Source organism: Camellia sinensis, chromosome 11, assembly GCF_055761805.1.
Source record: "Camellia sinensis isolate YWXY chromosome 11, ASM5576180v1, whole genome shotgun sequence".
Classification (NCBI taxonomy): domain Eukaryota; kingdom Viridiplantae; phylum Streptophyta; class Magnoliopsida; order Ericales; family Theaceae; genus Camellia; species Camellia sinensis.
The window spans coordinates 102,227,813-102,255,669 of record NC_138971.1 but is presented as its reverse complement, the minus strand read 5'-3'; the positions used below and the strand labels follow the sequence as shown (position 1 = coordinate 102,255,669).

Genomic DNA, 27,857 nt, shown 5'->3' with positions numbered 1-27,857 from the left:
GTATGATGCGCCGAGCCCGGTGCATGCAAAACAGATGAATGAATGCAAACATGCTATCATACTGTATGCTAATTGAAACATGCCCTAATCTAACCATCATAAGCGGGTAAATAAAAAGGAGAAAGACGTGGGATTGAAAGGCATACATCACACACACGTACACTTATTACAGTTATGCCCTCGCGCAGAGGGTCCAAATAAATAATATACAGTCCCAAATGAATAATTACAGTCCAAATATGTACAAAACCCTAATTAATTAACAAATTAAATTAGGAAAGCAATAAATTGGTATGCAAGCTAGGGACTGCCTCAAATCTGCTCCGGATAATGAATGATGCATGCTCGGGTTGCCTTGTGTGGAGAATCCCTCGTGATGCCCCGGTTTGCCTATGTTTGCAATTGTTCTTGGGATGCGTGCCAAGCTCCGGAAGGCTACTAACTCTTGATTTGCTGTAACAGAGAGCAAGAAAGGGGCATGGCAAAGTATTTTCACATATGTATGCATGACTACCCTTCGGGGAGTGTAGTCCTCGGTCCTCGTGCCACCAATCACGCATATCGATGCATGATGGCCGAGGAGTCGAATTGCACGACTCAATATGAAATGAATGCACATATAAAAACAACAAAACCTAAACTCCATCATGGATAATCCGGAGTGTCGGTGACTGGGAATTGAGACACGTTCCGTCACTCGAAGTACGAAACGTCCCTCGTTTCCCGTGCTCGGGCTAACTCCTATCCCAAGCACAATGCAATATGCATGACATGCATGAATGCAACTAATATACAACCTAGCATGCACAATGCTATGAGATGGCATACACAATGCACGATGTAACAAGGCATACGCAATGCTCTAACATACAACCTAACATACACAATGCTATGAAATGAAATGGCATACACAATGCATAATGGACTTACACCAACATGAATGGACCTCAGCCACACTCACATCAGTAGCCATGAGATGAAAAATGAGACACTCGAAATGCGTGCACACATGCACGCAAACCGAGGACCGAACCTAAGGCATAGCATGCAACACTAACAAGGCATGGCAAGGCATGACACATGGTATGCAAACATGCAAATTTCAGTGCTGAAATATGATGCAAAATAGCCCCGAAACATGGAAACATGGCACCCGATGCATGGAATGAACCCGAAACACAAAATTAGGTACATGGAATGACCTATGGCTATGCAAAGCATGCATTATTTGAACATGAAGTGTGGATCCAGAATCAAGACAGTCCCAAAACAAGCATATTTACAGTTTTAAGCAAGGCCAAAAAGTGAACACAAATAGGGCTAAGTTAACATGCAAAAATGGCCCCAAAAGAGAGATAATGAAGCAAGCAGCAGCTGCTGGCCCTAAATGGCTAAGAGCCCTTCAACAGATTTTAATAAGGGCTCAAAACATGGTGCTTTACAGTTTACAACAAGCCACGAAAATAAACACAAGTATGGCTAAACTATTGTGCAAGAAATGGGCCAAAAGGGAGACAAAGAAGCAAGTGATGTTTTGTGGACTCAAACAGAGGAGGGCCCTTCAACAAAGTTGAAGAAGAGCCCAAAACATGGTGTTTTACAGTTAGTGACCAAACCCAAAACAGTGCACATGCAAGCTTAAAATACTATGCAAAATAAGGCCTAAAAAGAGGTTTAAACAGAAAGAGAAAAAAGGGAGCTTCAAAAAGCAAAAGTCCCTTGATAAAACATGAAGAGGGGGTCAAAATAATGCTATTTACAATTTGGAACAGAGCCCAAAAATACAAGCACAAGGGGGCAACAAAACATGCAAAAATAAGGCCAAAAGAGGGATAAAGAGGCAAGTGACAAAAGGAAGCCTCAAACAGTGAAGATCCCTTAAAAAATGTTGTATAAGGACTCAAAATAAGCCACTTTACAGTTTATAACCAAGCTCAAAACAGTTTACAAATGAGCCTAAAATACTATGCAAGAAAGAGGCATACAAGAGAGGTAAAGAAGCAATTGGTAGCTAGAGACCTTAAACATGGAAGGATCCTTAATCAATCATGAAAAAGACATTAAAACATGACTATTTTCAGTTACGGTCGGAGCCCAAAAATGTAAGCAAGTATGGCTTAGATATAGAACAAAATAAAGCACAAAAGAGAGAGAATGAAGACTCACCCTTGTAGACCAAGCTTCAGTAGCTCTTGGCTTGAGAAAAGGTGCTCCTAAGCTCTGGAAAACCAGCTCCAAGTGTTGGAAAGGATGGTGGTGGTGTGGTGCTATGTGGTGGTGTAGAAAGGGGTGTGGAATTTGGGGTTTTGGAGCTTGGAATAGAGATAGAGAGGGAGAGATATAATGCAAGAGTCTTAAGCCAAACTTTCTAACCTCTTGAAATGCAGCTGGAGGTGCTGTTATATAGACAAAAGATGGGGGAAAAAAGGGGGGGAATGGATTTCAAATTTCCCCCCAAAATTGCAGCCCCCCGGATACACAATCTGGGGGGAAACAAAATACATATTTGTAATGTACCAGAGGAGGGGATCATGGCTGGCCGGGTATTTAAGTTGCAGATGGCCGGCCAGCCCTCCCCATGGCCGGCCGGCCAAGGGTCAAAAGGCTCAAGAAGTATTAGTGGCCGGCCACCCCAGATTGGTGGCCTCCCATGTGTGCACAACACAACCATGTGGTCAAAAGCTGGAGAAAGTAAACCAGGAGAGAGAAAAGCACACTTTTTGGAGGGTTTCAAAAGGGTCAAACACAATGACTGGCCAGCCATATGATATTGGTGGCCTCCCAGGTGTGTACAACACAAATATGTGGTTTAGGGCTGGAAAAAGTGGCCTTAGGGTGGTCAACATTGGCTTTCAAGTGAGAAAAACGGGCAACGAAGGGCGATAGAGGAATAAAACTGGTTGTCAGAACAATTACTGGCCTCCCACCCTTCTACAACCTTCTTAGCAGTGAAAATAAGGTCTCCACCAAAAATGAGCCCAAACCGATGCAAAATGAAGGTTCGGTGGCTGAAACGCGCAGCCCGAGGCCCCGAAAACTAACTGTTAGGCACCGAAAGTGGTGTTCGACCATAAAGTTGGTCTCTCGAGCCACAGTGTCCCTCAAAAGGGAGCAAATAAGATGCATGCCAAAAACCGGAGCAAACAGAGGTGGTTAAGCGGTCCCGAACTGAGGCACACGGCCGTCGACTTCGAAAAACCGAAAATCGGGCTCCAAACGGGCAAAATGGCCTACGACCACGAAACGTAGCCTACGGCCATTGAGAGATGATCTACGAGACCTCTCCCTCCCTTCGGGAAGAGAAAATAGAGAAAACAGAGCCTGGTTCGCAAACCGAGGCAAAGCATGAAAGAGTCCGGAAGTCCGGAGGCAAGGCTCGCAGCCGAGACTCTGAAACCTCTGAACGAGCATGATATGCAACATCACCAAGCGCTCAATCGGTGACGTCTGAGTCTTAAGGTCGGTCAAAAATGGGGTGTCTACACCTACTTGCGAGTAGCAAACCGTTTCAAAACAAACATGAGATGTTTCGTTCCAATTTAGGCGACCCAGTCCATACTTGTATGCTGTGCGCATCACGTAGTAAATCTAGGCAAATAACCAGAATAAGAATGCATAACATTTTCAAAACTAGATATCATGGTTAGTAAAGGCCGATCTTTGATCGGGCGAGCGAGGGTGCTCACGAAGTGACCTTCCCCAATCGTACCCAAGTTCCCGAGCCGAGGCAACTTTGGTGATGACGGACATGTGGCCTTAGGCAACGAGTCAGGGTTTCCTAAATTTCCCAAAATAAAATATTTAGGTGGCGACTCTATATCTGGCAAAGCAATCCATGTGTGACACTTCTTTTAAAAAAATCTGTTTTCAAAAACGATTTGTCGGATTTGGACTCTTTGATGATTCATCGGTCTTGCATTGCACTCTGTGAGATTAGATATAGGACCGTGACTTTGAGTCCTGAACTGTAGTGAGCCCATATGAACAAAACGGGGGGGTCCCCCCCCCGGGACGTTCGGGGACGTCTACAAAGTGAACACACACTTGGTGCACATGGTTTGGACCAATGAACACTAACTCGGACCAAGTTCGTACTTGGGTTTGACACTTTGTTCTTCCAACGTTACTTACTAGGCCTAAGCATCGCGCTTGGGCTTGAGGTATGTTCTTTGTTATTTCAACTATGCTTGGTCCAAGATCATATATGATCCCCTTTATTTTCCCCCTAGCTCACGCTCAGGGTCTTCAAGTGTGAGCTACGCTATTCAGCTGAACGTAACCTTTTCGCTTGTTGGCTTAGGTTGGTTTGTCTCACGCTGCTCAAATCTTCGTTAGTTTAATGCATTTTCTAGATATTGGTTGGTCAGCTCCTACGTGTATGCTTTCTGAGGTTAGTTAGCTTCGAATCGTGTTTCACAGTTTGGCTAAATTACTTATACACCGTTTGGGAAGAAGTTGGTTGGGCTTTTTTGGCTATTTTAGCCACAAAAAACAAAATAGGCTATTTTAGTCATAACAAACAAAATATCACATCCAACCCATAATCATTACACTCTTCTCTCACAAAAAAAGTCAAAAAAGCCAAAAATCCAAAAAGCCCTTCCCAAACCAAGCTTTTTAGCCCAGGCTAAAATAGCCAAAAAAGCCAAAAAGCCAACCCACTTCCCAACGGAGGCTTAATGGTGTTTCGAAGCATGTAGTCCATTCGCTCGGTCATTGCTTAGTGTTGGTTGTTAAAAAGTGGGTTACTTTATACTCGTTTGATTGTGGATCAGTATTGACGCAACGTTTTTGCCACTATTTACTTGATGTCTTGGTCCATAGATTGGTTTTGGTGGGGCCCTTGTCTACTAATCGATTGTGGGTTTGCTTGGTTCAAATAGGTGTCGTCTGTTGATTGATAAAGTTCATCTTGGGTTTTGTTTAGCCTGACTAGCATGTAACCGTTTTGACTTGTATAAGGCCGGTCTGGGTATATAGGGCATTTGGCAATACGCTTTACTCGATTTGATATGCTGTGTGCTTACGACGAACTGCGGCATGGTCTATCATCGATGTGTTCAAAATTTGATTGATCTGTGCTCGGTTTGCACACATCTCAGCTTCCCGATGTTGCTCGATCGTCTATGATTAGTTTGTTTGGATACTAGCGAAGACCAATTCATCTATTTTGATACTAGCCCCGATGTCGACTCGATCTGCTCAGTCAATCTAGCCCCATCATTTTTTGGTTTGGTATTTACTTATGTTGCTCTAAGCTCATTTGGCACTACCCTTATGATTTATTTTCAATATGATCTTTGCGCTTGGTTTTCATCTATTTGGCTTGACATGGAGTCGCAACTTCGGTTGGACTTACCTCGGCATCACTCAGCTCAATTTAACGTGCATGTTATATAGATTGATCACCACATGCGTGTGTCTTTAGCTTTGTTTGGAATAAGCTTGGTTAAACCTGCTCAGTCTTGTATATGTTTGGTTGGTTCAACTTGAATTGCTTTCATCTTTGCTTTACTTGAATCTCCTTCAACTTGGTTTTGGATATTTTAGACTCATAAAACATGTTCGATCCATCTATCATTGCTTGGTCTCGCTTGGTCATCTGTGTTAATCTTGTTGGTCTTGTTGAGTGAATGGTAGGTATTTTGCTTAGTCTGACTTTAGTGCCTATTTCCACGACGATCGAGGAGCCTACTAGTTGGATGGAGGAAGAGCATCAGTCATTGATGTAAAACTTCGTATGAATGAATGCTTTGATTTTTGCTAAGTGTTTTTTTTCTTCATATTTATATTACATGGGTATTGTATGCCCCCGGCCGAGCACCATTAAATGCTTGATTTACACAGGTGCTCGATCTTGTGGTTTGTTTGGTGCTAAGTCCTACTTCCAAGAGTATTTGCCCTTGGTGGAGCTTCATTGGTTTTCTTGCACTTTATGGGGGTGTTAGGCAAAAGCTTTTTTTGGGTTTTTTGGGCTAAAATTCACAACAAGACAAAATAGGCTAAAATAGTCAATAAGACAAAATGTTACATCAACTCCATAATCATTTCACTTTTTCTCTCACAAATATCATATCCAACTGCAAAAAAATCAACTATCTTCCCAAACACAAAAATTTTAGCCTACTAAAATAACCAAAAACTAAAATAGCTTAATAAAATAGCAATTTCCCAAACACCCACTATGGCTACTCGACCTTGCTTTGCTCGAAGTGTTTTTGGTCAGTGCAAATGTCTTTTGCCCCCAGCCGAGTAGAGGCTCTGAGACAAAGTGGACCGTTTATTCGATCAGACCAGGCTTTACGCTTTGAAAAGTTTTTGAGAAAAAAGTCCTCTATGCCCTTGACCAAGTAGAGGCTCTATGAGACCTCTAACTTTTGTAAATCCTATTAAGGCCCTCATTTTTGAATTATTATAATAAAGGGTAAATTATACAAATAGTCCCCGTAGTTTACACGATGTGTCAGTTTGGTCCATATTGTTTCAATTTGTTTGATTTTGTCCCTTAATTTAATGAATTGTGTCATTTTAATCCAATAAATAACGATTGTTAAGCTTGGTAGACGGAAAGTCAAACTATGTGTCAATTTGGTCTCTATCAAAATCGAGCAAATTAAAACAACAGGGACCAAATTAACACATTGTGTAGACTTTTCGTCCATCAAACTTAACAACCGTTATTTATTGGACTAAAATGATACAATCTGTTAAATTAAAGGGCAAAATCAAGCAGATTGAAACAACAGAGACCAAATTGACACATTGTGTAAACTACAGGGACCATTTGCATAATCTACCATATACTAAAAGCTTTTAATCCCTTGTTTAATCACGAATTTAACCCTAGAACCAAAAACGCATTGTAGACGAACTCACACAAACCCTAATCGATCATGATAGCTTAATAATCATTTCTAACACTCTAGTATTAATTGTTTAACTCTCTGATTATAGGTTAATCGCTTAAAACCCTAGTTTTCGATTTCACCGTTTTTGATCGATTTTCACATTTTAATAAGAGTGATCGCAGATCGGATTGGGTTGGGTGGCATCCCATCCGCCATCCGTCCAAAATTAGGCTACTTGGAAAAAATCAATTCGCATCCATCCATCAGTTCGGCGGATGCGGATTGAGGGAGCCATGCGGGTTGGCAGATGGATGCGATTGGTTTGTTGATTTGGACTTTACAAATCTTGAGCATTTTTTTGAATTATAATTCATAATTTTTACAATCTCCAATAACTAGTAACCTAAAAAAATATGTATTATTTGTCTATAATAGGCTATGGCACCACACATGTATATTTTTAAGGTATTGGTTTTTTTTCATCCGAACCGTATCTATAGATTTTGAAATATTTCATTAGCATTCATCCACTGAAAGACACGCATCCACCCAAAATCAATCGGATTGGATCGGTTCAGTTAGGTTAGGTGGATCCTTAATCACCCCTACCTTTTAATTCAAAGTGAAGTAACTAAACCGAATTATTTTCCCTACCACTATTTTAATTAAATTATATACTTGAAATAGGCATTTTAATTTGTAAATTTAGTCCATACCCTCATACTTTATTAATATTGCACTTTAACCTTGATTTCGTTACTTTATATATGTATATATGTACAATCCATTATAATAATTATTTTTTTCAAAATATCTACAACATGTATATATATATATATATATATGATTTTGTACATAAAAATAAATTAAAAAATATCTCAAAATCATCCCCATATCATATATATATGATATGTATATATATAATGTACTTTTGAAAGCATGTTGCATGAAACTAGGAAGTCTTTTGACTTAATACCCAAGAATCATGATGCTTGTCTTGTACCAATCTAGTTCTAAACCAACCAAGCTAGGATTTAGGCCTAATTAAATCACATTTAACCTTTCCAATCATCCTATATTCCATTACATTCAAACTAAATCTAAAACTATATCATTCCATTGGAACTAGGGACACTTTGGACTTTTCACCACAATTTTTCTATAAATTTACCACCTCCTTGAACATTTTTACACACAAAACACATACACACACATATTTTCAGCAAGAGGGAGAGAAAGAGGAGAAAAAGTGTGAGCTTTGGGAGGAGAAGGAAGGAAAAAAATGGAAAGCTTGCATATACCATTCCTAGGCAAATAAGTAAGCTGCAACACAACCCATCTTTTTATTTTCCCTTTCAAATACATGATATTAGATGCTTAGAATATTATTTTTAGATGTGTATATATGGTGTTCTTGAATTTGAATAAGAGGAGTTGAGTCTTGATTGCCACCTTACATGTATTCTCTTTTAATTGAAGCCAAGCCACATTTTTTTCTATCTACAACTCGCATTAATTTCAAAGGCATACCTTCAATCTAAAAATTTGAGTTATTATTATATTATTTAGCATGTTTTCATCACAAAAAGAGTGAAAAATTACTCATGGTTGCTCCATTTTTCTACTATTCTTCTTATTTCAAGTTTTGTGCATGTAAGACTAATATTTTCAGCCCACTTTCAAAAATTTTAGAAAAATGCAGAAAAATTTCCTTGACCTTGTTTTTATAAAACCTTCCTTTGACTGTTAACTTTCAAGTAAAATTGATTTTGTTAAAAGAGAATGAGCGGTTTGAGAGAAAATTCGATTTTCGTAAAAGCCGACGAATTTAGACAGTGTTGGAGTATTTATTTAATAAATAAAAATCTACGAAAGCTATCCTATATTCTGAAAAATGATCTAGAAACTTGATAAAATCATTAACAAACCCTAGAAGGCCGAGTTTGGGAAAAATCTAAAAATGTCTCTTAGATTGTGATCTTTGAAGTATGCCGAATTTGAAAATTTATTTTTTGTTAATGATTCATGTTCTTTATTTCTTGAATGTGCTTTTTATCACATGTTTGAGCCTTAGTATGACATTTACATATGTTTGTGAATATATTTCTTTACAATAGTGCTTTGACGATGCTCATACTTATGTATAAATTATTGTCTTAATAGCTTGTTATAACCTTTACTTAAAACATCTAACTCAACGAGAAACTTTATTGGGGTGATAATTGATTTTCGATCACTTGAGTAACTTCATAAGATAATGCATGTATTACATTTGAATTGGTTAGCGGGACATGTTCCCCATTGACAGTAAAGTCTTGTGCAAGTGGTTATTTCAAAACCCTTGAATGGATCGGTTATATTTGGACCCTAGGTGGTTTCAGTGTGATAAGGTTGGAGGAGTGTAGGTGTTTCGGGGGGTTACCCAAGCGTGCCTTACAGTTCAGTCTCCTAATTTTTGATCTAATATCACTAGTGCAATGTGAAATAGAAAATGAGAATCCAAATTTGGCAACATTTATAAAAAAAATCTATTTTAATGCAAAACATGCCAGAAATGGACTACATTACCAGATCTTGGAGTTGCCACCTAATCTTTTAGAAAAATTAGAAAACTCGTGACTCATGCTAAAGGCCATTATCCGTTACAATCAAAGATGCCTTGGTTCGAGACCTTAGGTATGAGAAGGGAAGGTCATGAATTGAGCACCCCACTCACCCCATCAAATGATCCGCCTCTATTAAGCCATGATATAAGTTTTATAGATACTACATGCTCATGTTCTGATTTATTAATGTTAGCATTACTATGTGAAGCAAACAGTTATAGATTATATTGCTCATTTTGTGATACTTTGGTTTCATGCATTTTGAAAGACTTTTTGGATAAATGTACAACTCAAAGAAAATTGAGCTCACATGCATAATGTTGGACATAGTAGAATAACATACACACATATGATGCTAAAACTAAAAAAAGATCACCTAGCATTCATCTATGGAAAGCTAAAAAATAATATACTATATACATATGAATGATCTTATATATAAATAGCTAATGTAATACATACACAAAATGCAACTAAGGATTCAGCTACTAATACATGACATGTGAATCATCTCATGGCATGCACATAAAATCACATAGGAAATGACAAGCCCACAAATGCAAATAAGTCGAATCCAAATGCATGAAAAATGTATACAAGTCATGAATATGATGAATAAGACATAATGTTATATACAAAAAGCATGTAAATAAAAGAGATAAAAAGAATTGGGGTTGGGAGTTATTACAATAATTCAAATGAGAATGAGGGGAGAGAAATTATTACAACAATTTAATGAATAATAATGAAAGAAAGACATGGGATTAGAGGAATTATTACAACAATGAATATATTCATCCAAATTACTGTTGAATCTAACAAATCATGTTAAATAACTAAAGGAACTTGATTAGCAGCTCCAAAAACACGCAGGAGAGCAGTCCCTAAAAATTGTTTGTCCTGTTCTGGGAAAAACCATAAGGCCAGACACAAAATGGGCTGGCTGACTACTAATATGACCTATCGAACATGACCTCCAGGTAGAATTCAAATTGGTGCAGAAAGTCCAAAACAGAGACAAAGAACATTTTCTAATCCTTTCTACCTTTCCCTCTCACATAAACATTTACGCTGTGTTTGGTTAGAAGATTTGGGAAGAGATTTGAAAAAAGAAAGGGAAAAGATTTCACATAGTTTCACACACATTTTTTCTTTTTTTTTTCTTTCTAAATTCCTTCTCAAATCTCCCAATCAAACACAACGTTAAGGAGGAAGTAACCCTCAACAATAGTATGAAATAGATATATACAACAGATATTTGCAATAATTCCTTGAATTAAATGAATTAAAGCAAGATCAAATTCAAGCCTAAGAAATAAATGAGAACCTTCATCATCTCTTTGTGAATAAGAGCAAGTTAATATCCAAATACAAGCTATTAATTAGATAGGGTGGATTAATGTACATTATTTCGTAGTGGAAACTTTGCTTTTAAAGCAAAGAATTCATCAAAAGTTATTGAGAACTCTTCTTCTATACATGGAACAAGGATGTTTCCATCCCTTTCCATGTTCACGAATGATTGAGAAGAGAGATTTCAACATTCTTGACATAGAAATTCTTGTTTTGCTTGCAAAAACAATCAATGAAAATGAAAACCAACTACCTTCTCAACATCAAACCCCAAAAATCATCCAAGTGGCTCCATGCAACAACTACATCCACTCATCAAAATAGAATATGGATTGAAACACATGAGCTAACATGCTTGAATGATGAGATAGGTAATAAGAAAGTGTGTAAAAATGAAGGAAACTATACTACGTAATCAAACTTGTGGATTGGTGGCTACTTTTTACTTCCCTCTTCATCCACAACGTTCCAATTAACATATCTACGTACAACAACAATGAATTATAGCACTAGAAAGCAAGAAACGTGTGCAAAAGCACAAGAAAATAAAGAGAACAATCAACTCAATGGATGGGTCATTCTATTCTAGTTCCCTCCACATCCATAAGGTTCCAATTAACATATCTATGTACAACAACAATGAATTATAACACTAAAAAGCAAGAAAAGTGTGCAAAAGCACAATAAAATAAAGAGAATAATCAACTCAATGGATGGGTGGCTATATCCTAGTTCCCTCTACATCCATGAGGACCTATCACATGATTACAAGACACTAATAGTGAAATACAGAGCTTAGAGATGAAGAAAGAAAGAGAGACAGTAAGAAAAATTACAAAAGTTCACCTCTTGAAGAGAGAATAAGCTTTCTTATTCACAAACTCTCTCCTAGTACCCTCAAGGCGCTTTAGATATAGCTTAGAGTTCTTACGATCATTAGCAAGAAGCTTGGAGTCAAGCTTTAATAGAGTTTTGATAGTTGGTGCATGAGAAATGGAGGTTGAAGATGAAGGATAGGAGGTAGTCTCTCAAACAAGTTTCTTAGCCTTTAGAAATATTTTGTAATCCTTTAAAATGAAGTGAGAGGGGTGTATCTATAGAGTTTTGAGGCAAATAAAATATCTAAGAAACTTGTAGAGGAAGCTCAAAGACAAAATATCTAAGATATTTGTATAAAATTCAGAGAAAATGTCAAATTTCTTAAAACTGCTTTGTTTTCTGGACAAATCATCTAGCCAAAAAGAAAAAAAAATTGTTTGGGTAGACAATTTTTTTAAAGGGAAAAATAGGATTTTTTTCCAAAAAATTCTTATTCTTTCCACTCATTTTCACTTTGTCCTTACTCAATTTACTAAAAAAATATAACACCTGAATTTTGAAAATGTAAGCCTCAGAACTTTGTAGAAATGTTTGAAAAGGGGTTTAAGAGGGTCTAAAATATTTTGGCCAAAACAGGTGTAAGGTTGAGATTAAAGCTTGAACTTGACTCTCTTGCTGAATAATTCGTAAGATAGCACATTTCAACTTTCATCATCAGGTGTTCAAAAGAAAGCGCCCAAGTCTTGAGGTCGATCAAAATGGAGTGTCTACAAAGAGGTTATGGGCAAGGTTCTTATTTTTACTATCGTTTTTGAGGTTCTCAGTTGGCGCTACGCAGTATGTAATCGTTGTAGGCATTCGAGGTTAAAGTAGTAAAAGATGGGGCATATTGAATAATCCGAGTCCAATTCTTGTGGTTGGGAGGATGAAATCTCTTTGGGGGATTTTTAGATTTCTAACACCTAACTTGTAACCTTTTTCTTGTTTACTTGATTATCATACTTTATTACTTGTTGTAAATGTGATTGTGTATTGGATTAAGAAAAAAGGACAGGGTGTGCGTGTGTTTACTGGACATTCAAAGCTCATGGCGTTTTATGCCAGGTATTGGAGTCTATTACCCAATCAAAAGCGAAGCTGGAACATTTGAAGATGTATGGCTACAATAGAAGAATTAAAAACTAGTTTTGTTAAATCCCGATTTGTAATGTTGCTTTGGAATTGTAACGTTTAAACTCTTGATGTAATTAAGACATACCTTTGTAATATACATGTATATCTTTTGTAACCTATCCTTATATTCTGTTAACTTATGTACACCTTGTGTTAATTTCTTGTTAAGACCTGTAAAAAAGGTAACTTTGCTATCTCAGGAGATTTGACTTAGAAGGGAAGCTATTTTGACTCCTCTGATCTTTCCTGCATCTTACTTGGTTATTGACCAAAAGACTTATTAGTGACATTTTCTAGACTTCAACCTTAGAGTAGATTACGGGACATCATATTTGTTACCTTAGAAAAACCCTATATTTATTTGTTAATATATTCCTTGATATTCCTAATTTTTAGGGCGTCACAGGCTCCGAGACCGGGCAGACCATCTATTCGATCAGATCAGGCTTAGTGCCTTGAAAAGTTTTAAGAAGAAAATCTTCTATGGCCCTAGCCGAGCAAAGGCTCCGAGATAGAGCAGACCGCTTGTTCAGTCGGACCAAGCTTCATGCCTTGAGAAGTTTTGAGAAAAAAGTTTTCTATAACCTTGGCCGAACTAATGCTCCGAGACTGAGCAAACCATCTATTCGATTAGACCAGGCTTTGTGCATTAAAAAGTTGAGAAGAAAATCTTCTATGCCCCCCAGGCAAGTAGAGGCTTCGTGGGCGAGCAGATCATCTGTTCGGTTATACCAGGCTTCGTGCCTTAAAAAAACTGAGAAGAAAATCTTGTATGCCCCCCGATCGAGCAAAACATTTATAGTTGAGTGGACCGTCTGTTTAGTCAGACTAGGCTTCATGCCTTAGAAAAAGTTGAGAAGAAAATCTTGTATACCCCTTGGGCAAGTAGAGGCTCCGAAGCTGAGTGGACTGTTTGTTCAGTCAAGCTAGACTTCATGCCTTAGAAAAAGTTGAGAAGAAAATCTTGTATGCCTCTAGTTGGGCAGAGGCTCTAGGGCTGAGTGGACTATTTGTTCGGTTAGACTAGGCTTTACGCCTTGGAAAAATTTAAGAACTAAAACTTTTTATGCCCTTTGGTTGAGTAGAGGCTCCGAGGCCGAGCGAACCGTTTATTTGGTGGACCAAGCTTCGTACCCTGAAAAATTTTTGAAAAGAAAAATTTTGAGAAAATATAGTGTACCCCCAGTGTGGACAATATATTGTAAAAAGGGTTCGTTTGGATTAGGCTGAGCATTTCGTTGCTTGGCCTTTACTTGATTTGGTCAAGTTCAACTCATCAGAGAGTGTAACTTAGCTCTTCATTGAGTGCAAGTTGTTATCATAAACCATGCTTCAAGTAACGATACTTGGCACAAATTCCACCAAGCTATACCACTTGGCACCCTACTCCAGCCTAAGGGCCGAGCTTCCAGGCTAAGGCTTAAGTTAAGACCTGTAACCCATTTTTGCTTAATTTCCAAGCGAGATGTGTACAACACATATGAAAAATAACATAATTTGTAAAGAAAATTTCATTTCATTGATATTCGAGAGAACTTGATTATATTGAAAAGATGTTCAGGTGATTGCATCACTAGTAGTACTTCTTTAGGTTGGCAACATTCCAAGGTCGGGGAATTGCTTTGCTTGATAAGTCGGCTAAGTAGTAAGCTTCGTTGCCCAAGGCAGATGTGACTTTGTATGGTCCTTCTCAATTGAGGCCGAGCTTCTCCTCACCAGGAACCTTCTTGTGTTCCCTGACCTTTCTAAGGACAAAGTCTCTAAGTAAGAACTGACTGACATGCATATTCTTATTGAAGCTTTTGATAAGTTATTGTTGGTAAACTGCAAATCGAATGAGGACAATCTCCCTGTGTCCTTCAACTAGGTCTACTGCTTAGGCAATGGCTTCATCGTTGTTTTCTAGTTCAAAGATTTTAGATCGAATGGTAGGAAGGTCGACCTTTAAGGGGATGAAGGCCTCTATCTCATAAGTGAGGGAGTAAGGCGTCTCTATTGTTAATCATCGTGGTGTAGTCCGGTATACCCACAAGGCGTTTGGTAATTTTTCCATCTATTTGCCCTTAGCCCTTTCAAGACACTTCTTTATCCTATTGATGATTGTTTCACTAGATGATTTAGCTTGATCTTTGCCCTGAGGGCAGATTGGAGTAAAGTTTTTGAAATTGATTCTTAAGTCAGAACAGAACTTCCTGAAAACCTTCCCATCAAATTGGGTGCCGTTGTCAAAAAGTAGGACTCTTGAGATACCAAATCGAGTGATGACATTCCACTAGATGAATCTTTTCATGTTAGCTTCCTTGATGCTTGATAAGGCTTCAATCTCCACCCACTTAATGAAGTAGTTGGTGACAGCAACGAAGAACCTTTTGTTGGCAGTAACCCTTGCTAGAGGTCCAACGATGGCCAAACTAGGGGTGGACATTCGTCAAGTTGGGTCGACACTACATAGTAAGGGACTTTGTGTCTACCCAAGCTTGGCTCGACCTTAAGATCGAGTCTCTACATTTGCCTTCGTCACAAAAAATAATTATAAATCCCATATCCACCCATCGAGCTATATGTTAAAAAAACTTTAAAACATTCAATAATTAAATTCAATCACACACTATATTTCTTAAATAAATATACTGACAACATTATAAATTAAAGAATTTTGTGTATAAATTAAAAGATTTCTTAAATAAATTCAATCAAATATTACCACAAATATGAGTTTTAATAAAATTAACAAAGATAAAGTTTAGATCCCAACAAAAAATATATATTTTAATATATTATAATTAATTAATTAATTTAATAACGGGCCGGGCCAAACTAGGTTGAAAGTATAAATTCCGAACCTAACCTATTTGTCACGACCCAAACCCGGCCCTATGGGTTTAGCACCGTAACCGGCCAGTAATCCGAGATTACCGAAGGCCTGCTTAACAGAAATACAGTAAAACAGAGTACAGGGCCTGGCGGAAGCCAATACAGTAAATAAATAGTGTCCATTGAGCTGTGACAGTCTGTATGCAAAAAGGCTTTTCATACATTCATACATAAACGGTACAGAACAGTATGAACAATATTCACATCCATTCAAACTAGGGACTCAACCCTACATAACAGTGTAGAAAACATTCCGTCTGTACAAAACAGTACGGTCTATACAAAATTTACAGTCACACAGTACAGGGACCTAATCCCTGTATAACAGTACAGTAAACAGCCAGTCTATACAGAACAGTTAGACGGTACAGGAGACAGGCGGGGGAAACAACCAAAACACCCCCAAGCCATAGCATGGCAACTCGGAACCTCGCAGTGAGGCGCAAAGGCTGGCTTGACAAAACTGGAGTAACCCTGACGCTCCTAGCTCCGATCTGGTGCCTGTACACCTACATATATATATGAGCAGTGAGCTAAAGCCCAGTGAATAACATAAAGCGTAAAGGGGTTTAGAATGAATGTCCTTACAGTAATGAAAACAGTTCAATTCAATCAGTATTTCGGTCGTTTAGTACAGTAAACAGTCATATGTGGTACATCCATTAGCATAACAGTAACAGTAGGTCTTAAAAGACCGAACAGTAATGATGGCCATCAGTCAGTAAACAGTAGTGGCTCCACGAGGGAACCGACAGAGATCTCTGTAACAGTAACAGTAAACAGTGGGTACTAAGGATGCCACAGTACAGTTCAAAAATAAAGGACATACATTCATTCAGTAATACCAGTTCAGTAAACAGTTCAGTTCAGTATTCAAAAGATAATCAGTTGAACATATCTTTACACAATTGTTACTCACAGAGTTCTGGGCTACAGTATGCTAGAGCGTGTCTCCCCAGTTGCCAACCCTACACAGTTCACAGGTTGAACACACTAAGCTACACAGTTGGGAAATCTCATAACTTAATCCCTAATTTGCCTTGGTGTGTTCTACAATGATATCCTCATCAAGATGCCTTAAACTAGGCCTAAGAATGCCTAGGATGGGATGAGGATGCAAAAATACACTTAGAAAATATTTCGCAAAGTTTGCTGAAAATAGGAGCCTCGCTCGAGCGAGACTTTCTACGCTCGAGCGTAAGTCCAAAATCAAAGGCTTCGCTTGAGCGAGGAATCCTTCGCTCGAGCGGTCTGCAAAACAGTAAAAGTACTGGATGCTGAAATTTTACGCGCGATCATCGCTCGATGGTCGCTCGAGCGGAGCCCTGGACAAAGGTGCTCGCTCGAGCGGGGAATCCTTCGCTCGAGCGAGGAAGCCAAATCTGGAATTTCCAGATCTGCCTCCCAAGCTCAAACCAAGCATTCTACTACTCCAAACTCGACCTCTTGGGCCCAAATTCTGGAAAAAATCATTAAATTCAATGTATAACAAGTTTCAAAGCTCAATTTATGAATTCAAGCCCCAAAGGTGAGTCAATTAAAACCACATTCAAACCCATTTTCAAGAACAACATTCAAACATGTCATGCATGAGTTTTAAACCAAATTAAAGCTCCAAAGCTTGATCAAATGAGCTCATTTCTTTTCAAATCAGATGGAAACATGGTCTATAACAACAATATGAGCATGCATGCACTAATGTCCATGTAATCAACCTCAAAATGCAACAATACCAACATGCATGCAAGAAATGATCTTCAATCCATCATTAATGAACCAAATCATGACTTAGCTCTACAAATTAACATGAATTATGCAAGAATGAACTCAAGAACAACAACAAGAAGATGGATGTCCTACCTTAGTCTTGTAGAATTAGGAGTGAGGGAGCTCAAATATGCAAATACACTTCAATTACCAAGCAATTCTACCAAGTTCCAAGCAATGCAAGATGAAACTCACTCTCTCCCTCTCAAGGTCGGCTAAAGCAAGGAAAATGGCTGATCAAAATGTGTTTTGATTCAAGTATAAGGCTCAAGTGTGTGTATATGAGATAGTGGCAAAATGGTAAATATGGCAAACTCTTTAATTGGCTTATTTTAATCTAATTTAATCATACCTAATCAGTTTTCATATAAATATACCATAAAATCACATTAATTATGAGGGTCACGGAACATCAATCGGTTTCTAATTCGGCCGCCGATAAGGCCTTCAATTAGCAGTTTAAACATATAAACATGAACAGATAATCATACAGTCAAACAGATATAATGCAATTTAACTAACATATACCCAATCAATTCGGTTTCCAGTTTCAGTCAGTCAGTTCAGTACTTTTAATCAGTTCAATTATCAGTCAGTTATCAGTCATTATCCGTTTCGTTTAACAGTAATCGGTGATTATCGGTAATCAATCAGTCCTTAATCAGTAAACAGTATGAGGGTTGTTACAGTCTCCCCTCCTTATAAAGAGTTTAGTCCTCTAAACTCGAGTTACCTTCATTCTGGAAGAAAACAGGATTCAGTGGAAACAGTTCAGGATATCTTTTAGCCATGTCATCTTCCCTTTCCCAAGTGGCGTACACGCCACCATGGTTCTGCCAGTCAACTTTCACTAACGGGATCTCTTTGTTCCTCAGTTTCTTGATCCGTCGGTTTACAATCTATATAGGCCGTTCCTCGTAAGTGTAGTCATCACTCAACACTATCCGAGCAGGCTCAATCACATGGAAAGGATCCCGGAGATAATCTCTTAACATAGAAATGTGGAAAACATTATGCATGTGTTCCATTTCAGGAGGGAGCGCAACTTGATACGCCACCGGATTGATTTTCTCAATAATCTCGTATGGTCCGACGTATCTCGGTGCTAGCTTGCCTTTGACTCCGAAACGAGTCTGGCCTTTCATTGGTGTCACTTTCACAAAAACGTGATCACCCACTTCATACTCTCTGTCCCGTCTTCTGACATCTGCATAACTTTTCTGTCTACTCTGTGCAGTTTTCAGTCTTTGCTGTATCAGTTTCACTTTCTCAGTTGTTTCATACACAACCTCGGGCCCAAGCAAAGGCCCATCTCCAACTTCTGCCCAGCAAATTGGAGACCTACCTACATTTCCTGCCATACAATGCCTCGAAAGGCGCCATACCTATACTCGAATGGTAGCTGTTGTTGTAGGCGAATTCAGCTAAGGGCAAATGACTTTCCCAGTTTCCCTGAAAATCAAGGACACACATTCACAGTAAATCCTCCAGAGTTTGGATGGTCCTTTCTGATTGGCCGTCTGTCTGAGGATGATAGGCACTACTCAGTCTCAGTTCAGTACCCAGTGCAGTTTGTAGGCTTTGCCAAAACCTCGATGTAAACTTCGAATCCCTGTCAGAAACAATAGACACAGGCACTCCATGCAGTCTTACAATTTCATCAATATAGATAACAGCCAATTTGTCCGCATTATAGATTGTCTTGACAGGTAAGAAGTGAGCAGATTTGGTTAGTCTATCAACAATAACCCAAATTGAATCCATACCTTTTCTGGAGCGAGGTAATCCAACGACAAAATCCATCGTGATATGCTCCCATTTCCACTCTGGTATGGGTAGAGGTTGCAATAATCCGGCAGGTCGCTGATGTTCAGCTTTGACCTGTTGGCAATGAAGACATTTGGATACAAAATCAGCAATTTCTTTCTTCATTCCCGGCCACCAGAAATTCTGTTTCAGATCTTGGTACATTTTCGTATTCCCCGGATGGATAGACAATTTCGAATTGTGGCCTTCTTGCAGAACTCTTCTTTTCAGTTCAGTATCATTTGGTACACACAGTCTTTCTTGAAATTTCAGTACATTGTTCTCGAATTTGAATCCCGGTCTCGGTTTAGATTCTCTTTCTTCGATGATCTTTTTCAAGAAGTCATCCAGTTGCTGTTTCTCTTTAATCTCTTCAATCAGTGCCGGTTGAGCAGAAATAGCAGCTAAAGTTCCACCTTGTTCTCTCAAAACAATTTCTATTTCAGATTTTTCAAGGTCACAAAGCAACTCTTTCTGCCCTGTAAGCAAACAGGCTAAGTTTCCAATCGATTTCCGGCTCAATGCATCGGCAACGGTATTGGCTTTTCCCGGATGGTACAATATCTGTAGGTCATAGTCTTTAATCAGTTCCAGCCATCTCCGCTGTCTCATATTCAGTTCTTTCTGTGTGAAGAAATACTTTAAACTCTTGTGGTCGGTGTATACTTCACATGTCACCCCGTAGAGATAGTGACGCCAGATTTTCAGTGCAAATACTACTGCAGCAAGTTCCAGATCATGGGTCGGGTAGTTCTTTTCATGTGGTCTCAGTTGTCGGGAAGCATAAGCAATAACCTTCCCATTCTGCATTATAACACATCCCAAACCCTTATAAGAAGCATCACTAAATATAGTATAACCATCCGTACCTGAGGGTAAAGTCAAAACTGGTGCAGTCACAAGTCGAGTTTTCAACTCCTGGAAAGCAGATTCTCTTTGGTCAGTCCAGTCAAATGATGTCCCCTTTTGAGTTAACTGAGTCAATGGTAGGGCAATTTTGGAGAAATCTTTGACAAATCTTCTGTAATATCCAGCCAGTCCCAAAAAGCTTCGGACTTCAGTCACATTGGTTGGTCTAGGCCAGTTCACTACAGCTTCAATTTTCTGCGGGTCAACAGAAATTCCATTTTTGCTAACAACATGCCTCAAAAACATAACATGGTTAAGCCAAAATTCACATTTAGACAGCTTAGCATACAGTTTCTGTTCTCTTAAGGTTTGTAGGGCAAGTCTCAGATGATGTTCATGCTGTTCTATACTTTTGGAGTAAATCAATATGTCATCGATAAATACAACAATAAAGTCATCAAGGTACGGTTTAAAAATTCTGTTCATGAGGTCCATAAAAGCAGCTGGTGCGTTCGTGACTCCAAAAGGCATAACTAGAAATTCATAATGTCCATACCTTGTTCTAAAAGCAGTTTTATCAATGTCTTCCGGTTTAACCTTCAGTTGATGATACCCCGATCTGAGATCAATCTTAGAAAACACTTGTGCACCCTGTAACTGATCAAATAAATCATCAATGCGTGGCAATGGGTATTTGTTCTTTACAGTTACCTTATTCAGTTCACGGTAGTCGATGCACAGTCTCAGTGAGCCATCTTTCTTCTTGACAAACAAAACAGGAGCACCCCATGGCGAAGTGCTAGGTCTGATAAACTTTTTGTCTAACAGTTCTTGCAGTTGCACTTTCAGTTCTTTCAGTTCAGTTGGAGCCATTCGGTAGGGGGCTTTAGAAACTGGTTGTGTTCCGGGAATCATATCAACGGTAAATTCAATCTCCCTATCAGTCAAATCTCCTGGAAGATTATCTGGGAAAACATCTGGAAATTCTCTGACTATAGGAATGCAATTCACATCAGTTTTAACGCTATCATCAGTAGACACAGTCAGTACAGAACACAGATATCCTTTACACCCCTTTCTAATTAATTTAACAGCTTTTACTGACGTAATCAAATACGGAGGAGGTACTACTCCACTCCCATTAAACACAAATTCAGGTAGACCAGGTGGACGGAAAACGACTTGCTTGGTCACACAGTCAATAGTGGCATGATATTTTTGTAACCAATCCATCCCCAATATTACGTCAAAATGATCCATGTTCAATGGCAGTAAATCAATAAACAGATGCATATCCCTAACAATGATTTCACATGCGGGGTACATATAAGCACATGTCATAGATCCCCCTATGGGTGATGATACGGCTAGCAGATAGTTCATAGGTTCTAAGGGTCTATTCAATTTCCGTGAGAAAGCATGCGATACATAAGAATGCGTAGACCCCGAATCAATTAATACATATGCATTTTGTGCACAAATAGAGAGAATACCTGACACAACGGTCTCGGTATTTTGCACATCTCCTGGTACTAGTGCGAACACTCGGCCTTGCCTCACAGGCTCTTTCCCGGTAGCTTTAGGGTTAGGCTTTGGTGGAGCATTTGATGCTGCTGCGCTTGGTGCAGCTTTACCACTGGCTTGTGGAGCAGAGGGGCAGTCTTTAACCATGTGGCCCACCTTGCCACACCTGTAACAGGCTCCAGATATTCTGTAACAGACTCCCTTGTGCTTCTTGCCACACTCAGGACAGGGTGATATGAATCCACTCCCTTGACTGGGGCTAGTTGTTGTCCCCGTATTCTGTTTCTTGTTGGCTGGGTTGTGCTTGCCTTTCTTGAATTTGAAACCCTGCCTTTTACCATGCCATTCGGTTATTGGTGTTTCAGATTGTTTCACTGCTGCAATGTTCGACTCGGCCATCAATGCCCGATCGAGAACACCCACAAAAGTCGGTAGTTTCAAGACATTTATTTGATCAAGGATCGCAACATTAAGGCCACCTTCGAATTTCCTGGCCTTCTTATATTCAGTATCCACCATATGCGGTGCATAACGGGCAAGTTCAGTGAATTGCGTCTCGTATTCTGCGATGGACATTGTGCCCTGCTTCAGTTGTTCAAACTCAGTTACTTTCCTATCCCTGACACACTGTGGGAAGTACTTTTCAAAGAAGGACTCCTTGAACTGAGCCCAAGTCATAACAGTATTTGTATCACGGATTAACATCCACCACCTTCTAGCCTCTTCTTGCAGGGTGAAGGTAGCTAACAATACTTTGTTCGCTTCTGAGCACGGAAACACTTCGAATAATTTTTCTGTTTCCAGAACCCAAGCTTCAGCTTTTAACGGTTCAAGGCCTCCCTGAAAGGATGGCGGTTTCATCTTGCTGAATTTATGGGTGAGAGCAATAATATCCCCATCATCCACATTCGCATTAGGTTCCGGCTGTACCGGAGGAGGAGGAGGTGGGGGCGGTTGGTTCTGTTGTTGCTCAAGTCTAGCAGTTATCAGTTCTATCATTCTTTCCATTCTTTCCATTCTTGCCTCGGTAGACGAGGATTCAGGTTCATTTGCATTGTCCATTTCACTATAAGCAGTTATAACAGTTTTAAACATAAGCAGTCATTTGTTTACCAGTTTAACACATTAGCAGATATTCAGTCATAACGTAATCACACACTTAACATGCTCATGAGATGCCCTAATCACTTTCTAGGACACCCTATAGCTCATTTGGACACGTGTGTGCGGTATAACTCGTGGTTAAGTATCGCTCTGATACCACTCTGTCACGACCCAAACCCGGCCCTATGGGTTTAGCACCGTAACCGGCCAGTAATCCGAGATTACCGAAGGCCTGCTTAACAGAAATACAGTAAAACAGAGTACAGGGCCTGGCGGAAGCCAATACAGTAAATAAATAGTGTCCATTGAGCTGTGACAGTCTGTATGCAAAAAGGCTTTTCATACATTCATACATAAACGGTACAGAACAGTATGAACAATATTCACATCCATTCAAACTAGGGACTCAACCCTACATAACAGTGCAGAAAACATTCCGTCTGTACAAAACAGTACGGTCTATACAAAATTTACAGTCACACAGTACAGGGACCTAATCCCTGTATAACAGTACAGTAAACAGTCAGTCTATACAGAACAGTTAGACGGTACAGGAGACAGGCGGGGGAAACAACCAAAACACCCCCAAGCCATAGCATGGCAACTCGGAACCTCGCAGTGAGGCGCAAAGGCTGGCTTGACAAAACTGGAGTAACCCTGACGCTCCTAGCTCTGATCTGGTGCCTGTACACCTACATATATATATGAGCAGTGAGCTAAAGCCCAGTGAATAACATAAAGCGTAAAGGGGTTTAGAATGAATGTCCTTACAGTAATGAAAACAGTTCAATTTAATCAGTATTTCGGTCGTTCAGTACAGTAAACAGTCATATGTGGTACATCCATTAGCATAACAGTAACAGTAGGTCTTAAAAGACCGAACAGTAATGATGGCCATCAGTCAGTAAACAGTAGTGGCTCCACGAGGGAACCGACAGAGATCTCTGTAACAGTAACAGTAAACAGTGGGTACTAAGGATGCCACAGTACAGTTCAAAAATAAAGGACATACATTCATTCAGTAATACCAGTTCAGTAAACAGTTCAGTTCAGTATTCAAAAGATAATCAGTTGAACATATCTTTACACAATTGTTACTCACAGAGTTCTGGGCTACAGTATGCTAGAGCGTGTCTCCCCAGTTGCCAACCCTACACAGTTCACAGGTTGAACACACTAAGCTACACAGTTGGGAAATCTCATAACTTAATCCCTAATTTGCCTTGGTGTGTTCTACAATGATATCCTCATCAAGATGCCTTAAACTAGGCCTAAGAATGCCTAGGATGGGATGAGGATGCAAAAATACACTTAGAAAATATTTCGCAAAGTTTGCTGAAAATAGGAGCCTCGCTCGAGCGAGACTTTCTACGCTCGAGCGTAAGTCCAAAATCAAAGGCTTCGCTTGAGCGAGGAATCCTTCGCTCGAGCGGTCTGCAAAACAGTAAAAGTACTGGATGCTGAAATTTTACGCGCGATCGTCACTCGATGGTCGCTCGAGCGGAGCCCTGGACAAAGGTGCTCGCTCGAGCGGGGAATCCTTCGCTCGAGCGAGGAAGCCAAATCTGGAATTTCCAGATCTGCCTCCCAAGCTCAAACCAAGCATTCTACTACTCCAAACTCGACCTCTTGGGCCCAAATTCTGGAAAACATCATTAAATTCAATGTATAACAAGTTTCAAAGCTCAATTTATGAATTCAAGCCCCAAAGGTGAGTCAATTAAAACCACATTCAAACCCATTTTCAAGAACAACATTCAAACATGTCATGCATGAGTTTTAAACCAAATTAAAGCTCCAAAGCTTGATCAAATGAGCTCATTTCTTTTCAAATCAGATGGAAACATGGTCTATAACAACAATATGAGCATGCATGCACTAATGTCCATGTAATCAACCTCAAAATGCAACAATACCAACATGCATGCAAGAAATGATCTTCAATCCATCATTAATGAACCAAATCATGACTTAGCTCTACAAATTAACATGAATTATGCAAGAATGAACTCAAGAACAGCAACAAGAAGATGGATGTCCTACCTTAGTCTTGTAGAATTAGGAGTGAGGGAGCTCAAATATGCAAATACACTTCAATTACCAAGCAATTCTACCAAGTTCCAAGCAATGCAAGATGAAACTCACTCTCTCCCTCTCAAGGTCGGCTAAAGCAAGGAAAATGGCTGATCAAAATGTGTTTTGATTCAAGTATAAGGCTTAAGTGTGTGTATATGAGATAGTGGCAAAATGGTAAATATGGCAAACTCTTTAATTGGCTTATTTTAATCTAATTTAATCATACCTAATCAGTTTTCATATAAATATACCATAAAATCACATTAATTATGAGGGTCACGGAACATCAATCGGTTTCTAATTCGGCCGCCGATAAGGCCTTCAATTAGCAGTTTAAACATATAAACATGAACAGATAATCATACAGTCAAACAGATATAATGCAATTTAACTAACATATACCCAATCAATTCGGTTTCCAGTTTCAGTCAGTCAGTTCAGTACTTTTAATCAGTTCAATTATCAGTCAGTTATCAGTCATTATCCGTTTCGTTTAACAGTAATCGGTGATTATCGGTAATCAATCAGTCCTTAATCAGTAAACAGTATGAAGGTTGTTACACTATTAATATATCAGGTCAAAAATGTTAGTTTAGCCCAGCCCTATGGGCTAAAATAATATTTCCAAGCCCTAAAAAAATAGGGTTGGGCCGAGTAGCTTGGGTTGGCCATCGGGCCGATGCCCACCCCTAGTCCAAACCCCATTGTGTAAATGGTCAAGGGAAAGTAAAGGAAGTTAAGTATTTGACTGGCTGATGGATGAGTGTAGCAAATCTTTGGCACTTGTCGCATTTATGGACGTATTGCTGGGCGTCTTTTTGCATGCACGGCCACCAATGCCCATGAGTAAGGGATCGATGTGCCAAGGACTGACCTCCAGTGTAACTTCCACATATTCCATCGTAGATCTCATAAAGCAAATTCTCCACAAGGATGGGATGAACATAGAGAAGATATAGACTGAGGTAAGAGTTCTTGTAAAGCTTGCCAAAGGGTGGGACCCAGAACCAAGTAGCTCGATGCCTTGTTTTGTGTGTTTCTTTCTTATCGTTTGGAAGGGTGACATTTTTTAGGAAGGTAAGAAGGGGGTCCATCTAGCTTGGGCTGAGGCTAGTGCAGAGGACCAACCTGGTTGGACTAATACTTGGTTGAGGGACAAACTCCACCCAAATTTTGCAGTCATCACTGGAGTCAACCTAGGAGCCTAGAGATGCTAAGGTGTCAGCATGACTGTTTCCATCTTGGCTAATCTTCTACACCCTAATCGCTTGAAACTTAAGGATGAGGTGCTTGGCTTCTTCAGCATAGGATACCATTCGTTTGTCACAAGCTTCATAGACTCCAGATAGTTGATTGACCACCAGCTGGTAAAGACAAGTAACTCTTTTGCATTGAAGTGTTCGATGCTTCATAGGCCAACTTTCAAAGCTTCATACTTCGCTTCATTGTTGGAAGCCTTCTAATCCAATCTGATGGCTTGTTCCCAAACAAACCCTTTAGGTGAGATAAGAACCACTCCTGCTCCAGAACCCTTTTGGTTGGAGGATCCATCAACAAACAGCTACCAAATATCACTAACAAAAAGCTTTCATGCTTCAGTAGGGATTGGCTCTATGTTTTGGAAAATATTGAGGACTAAGGTCGAGCTCCCTTCGCAAGGGTAGTTGGTCCTAGAGTGAATTCTGTGACGAAGTCCACCAAGACTTGAGCTTTGATAGCAGCTCGAAGTTGGTACTTGATATCGAATTCCTCAAGCTCTACTACCCATTTTTTTGTTTGACTCGATAAATCGGCTCAACTAAACACATATTTGAGTGAATATTTAGTAAGGACATTGATGGTATGTCCTTGGAAGTAATGAGAAAGCTTATTGGAGGCGATCAGAAGAGCACCTGTCAGCTTCTCCGATGGTAAGTATCTGGTCTCAACATCCAAGAGGGTCTTGCTAACATAATACACCTGCTTTTGTTCTTTCTCTTCCTCTCTGATCAAGACTGTACTGACAGCGTGATCGGAGATGGTCAACTAGAAGAAGAGCTCTTCATTGGCGATTGGAATGGACAGAAAAGGAAGGAAAGAGATACTTCTTCAATTCTTCAAGTGCTTTGGAGCATTGGTCTCCTCACTCAAAATTGGTCTTCTTCTTTCGGAGCTAGAAGAAAGGCTTTATCCGATCAGAGGACTGACTAATGAAACGATTCCGTGCTACATCTATGCAAACACGCTTCTAGAGTTCCTTGGCCTTCGTAAGCACTTCAATCGTTTAGAGAGTTTTGATTTGGTCAAGGTTGGCTTCGATGCCCCGCTTGGTTACCGTATATCCCAAGAACTTCCCTGAACCCATCCCGAATGCACACTTCGAGGCATTCAGGCAAACTTATAGGTCTTCAGGATAGTAAACACTTGTTCTAGATCCCTTAAATGGTGCTCGATCAACTTACTCTTGACAACCATGTCATCGATGTATGCCTCAATGGTTTTGTCCAACAGGTCTTTGAACATCTTAGTAACTATCTGCTAGTAAGTCACACTAGCGTTCTTTAGGCCGAAAGGCATCACCTTGTAGCAATAGGTGCCCCTTGTACTAAAGAATGCCATCATATTTTGATCATGGCCAAACATGAAAATCTAGTGATAGCCATTGTAGGCGTTCAGAAAGCTCATTCGTTCATATCTGGCCATTGCATCTACTAGTTGGTTTATCCGTGAGAGAGGGAAGTTATTTTTCGGGCATGCTTTTTTGAGGCTAGTGAAGTCAATGCAAACTCTCCACTTACTGTTCTTCTTCTTCACCACGACGATGGTAGATAGTCATTTTGGGTATTACACCGAGGGGTGAAATCGGTGCGGTTCGACCGGTTTTTTCGTAGTTTTTGAAAAGAACTGAAATACTCGGTTTTATTTTGTTGTGAAACCGAACAGACCGCAATACACCTACAAACTGAACCAAACCATTTTATGCAGTTATAGTGCAGTGCGGTGCGGTGCTACGGTTTTGGGCCTCACATTTTAGGCTTACTTTTATCCATTACAAAAATGAATTTGGGCCTTGGAAACT

The 27,857-nt window shown here is 39.5% G+C and overlaps 1 long non-coding RNA gene across 1 annotated transcript; it reads left to right on the top strand.

Annotated features, from left to right (window-relative positions):
- The first annotated feature begins 4,914 nt into the window (after positions 1 to 4,914).
- On the top strand, positions 4,915 to 12,916 carry LOC145803192 (uncharacterized). The gene is made up of 2 exons (XR_014345316.1): positions 4,915 to 5,235; positions 12,731 to 12,916. It is a non-coding gene; the product is annotated as an uncharacterized LOC145803192 (long non-coding RNA).
- The last annotated feature ends 14,941 nt before the right edge of the window (positions 12,917 to 27,857 follow it).